We start from the raw sequence: 7,614 nt of genomic DNA on the forward strand, positions 1-7,614 counted from the left end.
TTTTCATGTGCTTTTGATGATAAAAAATGAGCGAAACCAACAAATATTTAAACTTCAAATAATTATTACTCTGGTGGCCATCTTAATTCCACTGTCCACCAAAGACAATGATACAACCAAAAGTAGCACTTCTTTTACATGTTCTTTGCAATGTTTATCCATCTCGAACAATAACACCATGGAGGTAAAAATAAGAGTTGTCATGACGTCACAAACTTGAAGCCTACCCAAGAGAAGATCCACCATGTTAGCTACCCTAAAACATTCGTTTCCGGTGGTTGATTCCGTGTAGTCATGAAGCGTTTTGATAAAAAAATGCCGGCTTGCGTCGCTTACAGATGCTGATTATAGTCTATAAAGTTTAAACAAATCATATTTCATTCGTAAGTGGACTTATTTAAGCGCTATTTTCTTATATATACTTGACATTCTGATGCACTATAAGGATTTACACTATGGTTTTATTTCTGTGATTTGACGTTAGATTTCCTATTAATCCAACGCGAAGAGCTCTCTGGAGGTGAGCAATACACTTGGTTTTCATTGTTTGGTTATTCCAAAGTAACTGAAAAGTCCTGGCTAGAAATATCCTGGAAATGGGGACTAATGTTTTAAAATGCAATAATGCAATATAAAAGTAATATAACTACATGTAGTTAATTAAATTTTCAGTAAAATGCTTGGAACACAGGTTAGAATGGTTAAATTATAAGTACTTAAAGGGTTTCATATTTGTTAAGGCAAAGTTCTCTATCTACACCAAGGTTCTTCGATCATTACATTAATCACTGTGTTGTCGTGTTACCTTGTAAATAGCTGTTATTTGCCACACTTAATGTCACTTGGTAGGTACAATTTAAAAACAAAGCAGATGTGTAAACTACAATGGGCCTGACAATCTTAAATTCAGTTCTTTTCCTTCGTAATTTAACGAATCTTTCACTTTCTTGACATGGTAGCTGGCTTGTTTATATCCTCCCTGAATACATCTATGGGACACCAAAGGAAATGAGGTAAGTTTCTTGCAAACTTGAACATTTAAAATTTGCATTTGACTTGGAAATAAACGAATACAAATCGGTGCCTCTACACTATCAATTATTGCTTTTGGAATTCTGGCTTTATCAATTACTGACACAAATACAAGGAAAGTGAATAGAAATGGATTACAAAAGCACGCTTTTCATAGCACATACTTCTCTTCTAGATTATTCGAAGTGTATAAACAAAAAGGAATTAGAGTGCTGAGGCAAGAAGCGTCATATTTACGTGTCGTATTACCATATCGAATAAGCATTTAAGACCAGAAAATCGTTTAAGTTGCGTTCCTTATGCTGTATTTTTCACTAAAACAGTGTAACATTTACTATATAAAACAAATACCGCGTGCACACGACAGAAATAACGAACAAGAAGCAATTGTAAACACTCGTCTACTAATGTTTTGGGGGATCCAAGATGGCGGCAGGCCCCGCCCACTGGCTTCAAAACAACGTACAGCGTGAGTCTGTAGCACCACCTCCCCTTATTCTACCTCCATGAATACCACACATACACTTTACCAATGTGACATTCAGACTCCGCTCCCGACCCTTTTTGCTGCTTGTATTTATAACCTCGTCAAAGAACTACTGAAAAGAGATATAGTTTATAAGTCACATGTACATCTGTCATCATAATTTGTGCAGAAAATTTATTAATTTATATCGAGTGACATAATTTAACAGGTTATTATAATGACAGACAGATTTGTTGACTAGACAGAATAATTCTTTATTACAAAAAGGCCGTTTTTTACAAGTTTGTCAATTGACTTCTCTAATTTGCATAAATAAGTAAATAACATGAATTATTAAGAATTACATTGGTTTTCGTCTAAAATAGGAGTGTTTTCGTGAATACTGAGTGAAAACAGTCCTAGTGAACAAATAGGTTTCACTGGGTGATTTTTATTTAAGGAGATCCAAAATACGTAAGTTGGCCACTATTTTTCGTACTTCATATTAATTATTTAAGATGAACTTAGTGTTCTTACATGATGACATTTGCTGTATCAGTGATCAAGTGATATTAACTTTTGTGTGGGTCAGTTATTCAGTATAATTTAATGGGTTGACTGTTTATGGAGACATGTTATGCAATCATTGTTAACATATACAATAACTTTTCTATAATCATAAATACTCGTTGAACTGGTTAAATTTGGAGGGTATCGCATACTTCGGTAAAGTAAATCCTTTAATACATTCCGTTACACTGTGCACCTCCTCTGCCTATGAATTGCAGTCTTTGGTTTGCTCTACCAACAATATTATCTATGTGATCGTTCTAGTTAAGTTATTTGTAATTGCAATCACTAAATATTTAGCTCCCCCCCCCCATGAACCATGGACCTTGCCGTTGGTGGGGAGGCTTGTGTGACATTGCCGTTGGTGGGGAGGCTTACGTGCCTCAGCGATACAGATGGCCGTACTGTAGGTGCAACCACAACGAGGGGTATCTCTTGAGAGGCCAGACAAACGTGTGGTTCCTGAAGAGGGGCAGCAGCCCTTTCAGAAGTTGCAGGGGCAACAGTCTGGATGATTGACTGATCTGGCCTTGTAACACTAACCAAAATGGCCTTGCTGTGCTGGTACTGCAAACAGCTGAAAGCAAGGGGAAACTACAGCCGTAATTTTTCCCGAGGGCATGCAGCTTTACTGTATGGTTAAATGATGGCATCTTCTTGGGTAAAATATTCCGGAGGTAAAATAGTTCCCCATTCAGATCTCCAGGCGGGGACTACTCAAGAGGACATTGTTATCAGGAGAAAGAAAACTGGCATTCTATGGATCGCAGCGTGGAAACAGAGCATAACTTAATCATAGCTAACACTTGGTTCAAGAATCATAAAAGAAGGTTGTACACATGGAAGAATCCTGTAAATACTAGAAGGTATCAGATATATTATATAATGGTAAGACAGAGATTTAGGAACCAGGTATTAAATTGTAAGACATTTCCAGGGGCAGATGTGGACTCTGACCACAATCTATTGGTTATGAGCTGTAGATTAAAACTGAAGAAACTGCAAAAAGGTGGGAGTTTAAGGAGATGGGATCTGGACAAACTAATTAAACCAGAGGATGTACAGAGTCTCAGGGAGAGCATAAGGGAACAATTGACTGGAATGGGGGAAAGAAATACAGTAGAAGAAGAATGGGTAGCTCTGAGGGATGAAGTAGTGAAGGCAGCAGAGGATCAAGTAGGTAAAAAGACGAGGGCTAGTAGAAATCCTTGGGTAACAGAAGAAATATTGAATTTAATTGATGAAAGGAGAAAATATAAAAATGCAGTAAATGAAGCAGGCAAGAAGGAATGCAAACGTCTCAAAAATGAGATCGACAGGAAGTGCAAAACGGCCAAGCAGGGATGGCTAGAGGATAAATGTAAGGATGTAGAGGCTTATCTCACTAGGGGTAAGATAGATACTGCCTACAGGAAAATTAATGAGACCTTTGGAGAAAAGAGAATCACTTGTATGAATATCAAGAGCACAGATGGAAACCCAGTTCTAAGCAAAGAAGGGAAAGCAGAAAGGTGGAAGGAGTATGTAGAGGGTCTATACAAGGGCGACGTACTTGAGGACAATATTCTGGAAATAGAAGACAATGTAGATGAAGACGAAATGGGAGATACGATACTGCGTGAAGAGTTTGACAGAGCACTGAAAGACCTGAGTCGAAACAAGGCCCTGGGAGTAGACAACATTCCATTAGAACTACTGACGGCCGTGGGAGAGCCAGTCCTGACAAAACTCTACCATCTGGTGAGCAAGATGTATGAGACAGGCGAAATACCCTCAGACATCAAGAAGAATATAATAATTCCAATCCCAAAGAAAGCGGGTGTTGACAGATGTGAGAATTAACGAACAATCAGTTTAATAAGCAACAGCTGCAAACTACTAACGCGAATTCTTTACAGACGAATGGAAAAACTAGTAGAAGCTAACCTCGGGGAAGATCAGTTTGGATTCCTTAGAAATATTGGAACACGTGAGGCAATACTGACCTTACGACCTATCTTAGAAGAAAGATTAAGGAAAGGCAAACCTACGTTTCTAGCATTTGTAGACTTAGAGAAAGCTTTTGACAATGTTGACTGGAATACTCTCTTTCAAATTCTAAAGGTGGCAGGGGTAAAATACAGGGAGCGAAAGGCTATTTACAATTTGTACAGAAACCAAATGGCAGTTATAAGAGTCGAGGGACATGAAAGGGAAGCAGCGGTTGGGAAGGGAGTGAGACAGGGTTGTAGCCTCTCTCCGATGTTATTCAATCTGTATATTGAGCAAGCAATAAAGGAAACAAAAGAAAAATTTGGAGTAGGTGTTAAAATCCAGGGAGAAGAAATAAAAACTTTGAGGTTCGCCGATGACATTGTAATTCTGTCAGAGACAGCAAAGGACTTGGAAGAGCAGTTGAACGGAATGGACAATGTCTTGAAAGGAGGATATAAGATGAACATCAACAAAAGCAAAACGAGGATAATGGAATGTAGTCGAATTAAGTCGGGTGATGCTGAGGGAATTAGATTAGGAAATGAGACACTTAAAGTAGTAAAGGAGTTTTGCTATTTGGGGAGCAAAATAACTGATGATGGTCGAAGTAGAGAGGGTATAATATGTAGACTGGCAATGGCAAGGATAACGTTTCTGAAGAAGAGAAATTTGTTAACATCGAGTATAGATTTAAGTGTCAGGAAGTCGTTTCAAAGTATTTGTATGGAGTGTAGCCATGTATGGAAGTGAAACATGGACGATAAATAGTTTGGACAAGAAGAGAATAGAAGCTTTCGAAATGTGGTTCTACAGAAGAATGCTGAAGATTAGATGGGTAGATCACATAACTAATGAGGAGGTATTGAATAGAATTGGGGAGAAGAGGAGTTTGTGGCACAACTTGACAAGAAGGAGGGACCGGTTAGTAGGACATGTTCTGAGGCATCAAGGGATCACAAATTTAGCATTGGAGGGCAGTGTGGAGGGTAAAAATCATAGAGGGAGACCAAGAGATGAATACACTAAGAAGATTCAGAAGGATGTAGGTTGCAGTAAGTACTGCGAGATGAAGAAGCTTGCACAGGATAGAGTAGCATGGAGAGCTGCATCAAACCAGTCCCAGGACTGAAGACCACAACAACAACAAATATTAAGCTGAATTTGTACTCATGTGAATAACTTCACACTTTTCTTTATTCAGGGTCAACTGTCACTTTTCGCGCCATACAGATATCTTTCCTAAATCATTTTGCAAGTCCTTTTCATCCTCTGATGACTTTACAAGACGGTAAAAGACAGCATCATCTGCAAAAAATCTAAGATGGCTACTCAGATTGTCTCCTATGTCGTTAATATAGACCAGGAACAATAGAGGGCCTATAATACTTACTTTGGGAATGCTGGATATTACTTCTGTTTTACTCGATGACTTTCCGTCTATTACTACTAACTGTGACCTTTCTGACAGGAAATCACGAATCCAGTCGCACAACTGAGGCGATACTCTGTAGGCACGCAGTTTGGTTAGATGACGCTTGTGAGGAATGGTGCCGAATGCCTTCTGGATATCTAAAAATATGGAATCAATTTGACATCTCCTGTTGATAGTACTAATTAATTCATGAATATAAAGAGCTAGTTGTGTTTCACAAGAACGATATTTTCTAAATCTGTGCTGACTGTGTGTCAATAAATCGTTATCTTCGAGGCAATTCATAATGTTCGAATACAGTATATGTTCCAAAACCCTACTGCAAATCGAGCGTTAGTGATATAGGCCTGTAATTCAGCGGATTACTCCTACTTCCCTTTTTGGGTATTGGTGTGACTTGAGCATTTTTCCAGTCCTTAGGTACGGATCTTTCTGTGAGCGAGTGGTTGTATATAATTGCTAAATATGGAGCTATTTTATCAGCATATTCTGAGAGGAACCTGACGGGTATACAGTCTGCACCGGAGGCCTTGCCTTTATTAAGTGATTTAAGCTACTTTGTTACTCCGAGGATATCTACTTTTAAGTTTCTCATCTTGGCAGTTGTTCTTGATAGGAATTCAGCAATATTTACTTCGTCTTCTTTGGTGAAGGAGTTTCGGAAAACCGTGTTTCATAACTCCGCTTTAGTTGCACTGTCTTCAGTGACTTCACCATTGTTATCGCGCAGTGAAGGTATTGACTGCGTCTTGCCACTGGTGTGCTTTATGTATAACCAGAATCTCTCTGGGTTTTCTGCCAGATTTCGAGACAGATTTTCGTAGTGGAAATTATTAAAAGCATCTCGCATTGAAGTACGCGTTATATTTCTAACTTCTGTAAAACTTTGCCAATCTTGAGGATTTTGCGTTCTTTTAAATTTGGCATGCTTTTTTCTTTGCTTCTGCAACAACGATCTGACCCGTTTTGTGTACCATGGGGGATCAGTACCATCACTTATTAATTTATGTGGTATATATCTCTCAATTGCTGTCGATACTATCTCTCTGAAAACATTCCACAACTTTTGTACAGTTACATGATCAGATCAGAACGAGTGAAGACTGTCTCTTAAAAAGGCGTTAAGAGCATTTTTGTCAGCTTTTTTAAATAGATATACTTTGCGTTTCTTTTTGATGGTTGTAGGTGTTACGGTATTCAGCCTAGCAGCAACTGCCTTAGGGTTGTTAATCCCTGTATTCGTCACAATACTCACTATTTTTCCAGGATTATTTGTTGCTAAAAGGTCAAGCATGCTTTCGCAACCATTTACGCTTCGAGTGGGCTCATGAACTAAGTGTTCAAAATAATTTTCTGAGAAAGCATTCAGTACTGATGAAAAATATTACTTAAAGGCAAGAAAACATTTTATTAGCTTTGTAACTACACCCTGGATACGAAAAAGAAAAAAAACCATTTACTGAAAGAAAAAAAAACATAGAAGTTACACACAAGCCAAGAATAAAGATATTGACAGCAGAGTCATGGAGCAGCACATAAATATAGACGTCAAGGAATTTTTTCTTTTCTTTTAACACTTCCTCCAAAAGAGAAAATCATGAAATTATTGCTTTGTCTCTTGCATGCCAATTTCTGAACATAGAAAATTAAATCGAACTTGTTCAAGGGGTTTCGTCAAAATATCTGCCAACTGATTGTGTCCATCAATGTGTTCAAAGAAAATCTCACCGTTCAGATATCTTTCACAAACATAGAAATGTCGGACCCCTATATGTTTAGAACATCGATGATATTCTGGATTTTTTGCCAACTTCAATGCACTAGCATTGTCAATGTAAAGAACTGGAGGCTGCCCTGACATTTCCACTAACTCTGATAGCACACGACGTAACCAAACTAACTCTTTCGCTCCTTCACTAGCTGCAATTATTTCCGTCTGGGTTGTGGATGTGGCCACTACTTTCTGCAACTGACTTGTCCATGACACTGCACCACCTGAGTACTCTGCAAGAATTCCAGTTGTTGAGTGCCTTATCTGGTTATCACCTGCGAAATCTGCATAACTCTTCTTCGGTTTTGCAACACTTCGGCATTCTTCGGACGGTGAACCAGCACCCAGGTATTGTTTTCCTTAAGTGAT

The sequence above is a fragment of the Schistocerca americana genome, chromosome 5, assembly GCF_021461395.2.
Source record: "Schistocerca americana isolate TAMUIC-IGC-003095 chromosome 5, iqSchAmer2.1, whole genome shotgun sequence".
NCBI lineage: Eukaryota > Metazoa > Arthropoda > Insecta > Orthoptera > Acrididae > Schistocerca > Schistocerca americana.